General features: G+C 39.8%; 1 long non-coding RNA gene across 1 annotated transcript in view; it reads right to left on the bottom strand.

Annotated features, from left to right (window-relative positions):
- Nucleotides 1-3,435, bottom strand: part of LOC101988723 — a 4,774-nt gene extending 1,339 nt beyond the window's left edge. Inside the window, exons 1-2 of the long non-coding RNA XR_001229067.1 lie at nucleotides 3,181-3,435; nucleotides 525-659 (exon numbers count right to left, since the gene is read on the bottom strand). This is a non-coding gene — a long non-coding RNA (uncharacterized LOC101988723). The remainder of the gene's footprint in view (nucleotides 1-524; nucleotides 660-3,180) is intronic.
- Between the last annotated feature and the right edge of the window lie 248 nt (nucleotides 3,436-3,683).

The raw sequence follows: 3,683 nt of genomic DNA, 5'->3' as shown, positions 1-3,683 counted from the left end.
ATAGAAAGACCACCACCATATTAATAAAGTAACAGTGGCAAATAAGAAGACCACCACGATGTTCATAGAGTAACAGTGGCAGATAGAAAGACCACCACCATGTTCATAGATCAACAGAACTAATATTATGAAAATGATCATATTATCCAAGGCAATTTACAGATTCCAGGCCATCTTCCTCATACATAAGAGAAAAAGAATGACAACTTTTGAAGGGAGGGGGACCAGTAGATGGAGGGGAAGGTTGAAAGGTCACTTGGGGTGAAAATGAGCAGATTATAGTGGTGTGCATGTAGAAAAGTGAACAGAAATGTGATTATTGATCTATGACACAAGGAAAATTCTGGTGCAGATCACCCACATAGTATATCTTATATAATATATAAAATTCATTACAAACTAAAAAAATAGAAAATTAAAACACAGACAATGTATGGGAGAAAAAAAAGACAAGAACGTTAATAGAGAAAGAGTTACATGAGGCTCAGTCTTAGGAAGTTGAAGTTAACTAAGCTTCAGCCTACCACAGAGCAGGGCCACCACACTTAGCTTTGCCAGTTCGCCATCACAGACTTCAAGGCAGTATTCTTTACATCAAACTGAACGTGAGATGCTCCTGAATGCATTCCATGCACAACATGCACAGCAATACAGCAGTCCTGCAGTAAGAAGAATATAAAACATTATCATAGTATGCTATTTTTGTTGGAATATCTAAAATTAAAAGCTTGATAACACCTGTTAAAAACCTGAGGAAGTAAGTATTTCTATGATGGGGTTTTAAATACATAAAAACTCTATAAAATAGCTATTAGCAAATATCAAATGTACCTGCTTTCACATATAAAAATCATACATGTTCAAGAATATTTACCTGAGTGTTATCTGTAATTTCAAGGGAACTAAATCAAAATAAGTCTTTGCCAGAAAGGGTCGAATTTAGTACATAATGGTTTTCTCACTTATAAGATAATGTTCTTATGTTTAAAAAATGATGCCTATGTATCAATTATGAATAATCTATAGTTGATATCACCTGAAAAGAGCAAAGTGGGCATGCAGTGGAGTACTATGGTGCTACTTTAGAGATCAGTCTTTGGAAGATGAGAAGCAGGCTTTGTATTGCTAAGGAGCAAGGGCAGAAAGGACCTTCACAGTCCCCAGCATGACAAAGAATTCTCAATGCACAAGAACTGTCATTTGTCACTCCTTTGGGAGAGGAAGGCAAAAGAAAAATCAACCTCGGGGCTTTTGCTTTCTGTCATGGAAAAGCTCAGACAGTGACTGATTGGCAATCAGAAACAGAGCTGGCCCCTCTCTTGATGCTGCCATTGTTTGTTTGTTTGTTTGTTTGTTTGTTTTGGCCAGGTGAATCCACACTGAACTGGGACAGAGGTAAGACAACAGTTATGACTATAAGTAAAAATAAACCAGCTGTTTTTCCTCGAATGCACCCTAAAGAATCCCACAGCAGAAAAGCACCACAAGGATTAGCTGTTGTCACCGCCTCACCAGAGTTTTTTTGTGATATGAGATAGGAAAAGTCAAATGTTGGATCCTCCAGGAAGCAGTAAAGGTGACAGAATTAAGAACATTAGATTTTTATCATGAGTCAAGTTATGAATTGACCTTGATGACCACCAAAAATAAGTGAATTTCAAAAGCAGTAAATAGATACAACGAATCTTTATTATGTCATAATGAGGGATGAAATTATGTTTCGTATAGGAAATGGATGCTACTGGAGCTCATTACTCTAAGCAAAGTAGTTTGAGTCAGACTCAGAATGATGAACACTGAGTGTGTTCTCTTACATGGAATCTGACTTTTCAAAATAAAGTTTGAAAGTAGACAGGGAGGCTGTTTGGAAATGAGACAGCAAGAGGGCATGGGGGACAGGAGCATGGAAATGGCAGTGTTTGGAGACCCAGGTTTATGGGAAGGTCATAATGAAGCCCATTAGTTTGTAAATTAATAAACATATGGTAATAAAATAACTAAAACTCATTATTTTACCATGGAATAAATGTTCTAGAATGAAAAGGGAAAAGAATCAGGACTAGCAGGGGAGCCAGAAGTCCAATCAAAGCAGAACTGTGTCTGACATGAAGACAGGACTCCGGAGTGAAGCCAGCAGATGAGAAGTACTTGGTACTGTGGCCACGCTGAGGATGGGAGTGGGGAGCCCACTGGCTTGCAAACTCATACAGATCCTGGTGATAGTTACCCTGAAGACAGCTATTCTGGAAGTTATGCATAGTTTCAGTGGACTTTGTGTGCATGAGAAAGGCACCTTATTGTTTAGCAACAGCAAACAAACAAACAAACTGGGACTCTTGATGTGCAGAATCTTTTGTTCAATTTTGGAAAAATTTTGGCTGTGCTTCTTCAAATCTGCTGCTGCTGTCCCTCCCTCTGGCTTTTCCTGAGAGGCACAAAGTACTTAGATTATTATCTGGAGAGAGGGTCATCCACTCAGTTTCGATAGATGCTCCGCAGCCTGAAGAGGCTGCATGAGCTCCCGTTGGCTACTTCTTCACTGTGCACATCTTCTGTTGCTGTCCATTCATTTTGTAAGGATGCCAGAACAAAAGGAACATACTGACTTCCCAGAGACAAGAGAACTCTCTCACACTTTTGAGAGCTAGAAGCCTAAACTCGAAGTATCCTACCCTTTTGAAAATCCTAGAGGAAAATCCTTTCTCTGCCAGCTTCTAGGGGTGCTAACAACCTGTGCACCCCCTATTTATGGATGTTATCACTCTAACCCTGTCTCTATCGTCCTGTGTCACCTGTCTGTCCTACTGTCCCTGAATTCATAAGGAGTTTCTCACGGGACTTGTTTGTGTTCATAATTTCTTCTTCTTATAGGGGTACCAGCCTTTGAATTGGTGCTCACTCTAATTTGGCCTGGCTTTATTGTCATTTTATTACCTCTGCAAAAGCGATTTCCAAATGCAATCACCTCCACAGGTACCAGAAGGGAGACCTTGATCCTATCTTTGAAGGGACCAGAATTCAACACACAACCAACTGTATTGGCCTTGTTTGTTTGAAGGTAAAATTCCCCCTAGAAAACAATTAGCTTCCAGAGAGAAGGAATTTTGCTCATAAACCCTCATGTCAGACACAACATCTGAATCCTACGTAGGTGCCCACTGTAAGCAGAGAACAACTGACCTGGATTAAATCAAGGCTTGTGCTGCTGAGATCCACTGGGAGACAAAGAGCAGTAAAGTGAATGCACACTTTCACGTTGAGCCTTGGAGATGGTCTTTGTATGGTATGTTGCTTAGGGTATACACTTTGTTGAATAGTAGCAGAAAACTTCAACTCATACTGTCGTAAAATGGCTCATGCATCCAAGCCCTCAGATTATTTGTTTTTCATGTTCAATGACTCAACCGTGAATCCAGGAGGAACATAAATATCTTCTTTCAGCCATGATTAAATACCTGGAACTGACATAGCCATAAATAGCAGAAAGACTGGACAATATTAGAAACTGGAGCTTTTTTTGGCCTTGGGAAACAGTAAGGACTGTGATATCAGAGAGAAGCGAAATACAATAAATGAGATGAAACTGATGGCCACTGCTGTTTCTGCACAGAAATAGATATGACCTCTGGATCCAGCTGAGCTCAGGAAAGAGGAACTGGAGTTTGGAAATGGCAGTTTAAGTG

This window comes from Microtus ochrogaster, chromosome 16 (assembly GCF_000317375.1).
Source record: "Microtus ochrogaster isolate Prairie Vole_2 chromosome 16, MicOch1.0, whole genome shotgun sequence".
Lineage (NCBI taxonomy): Eukaryota > Metazoa > Chordata > Mammalia > Rodentia > Cricetidae > Microtus > Microtus ochrogaster.
This window is presented reverse-complemented; position numbering and strand designations above follow the sequence as displayed.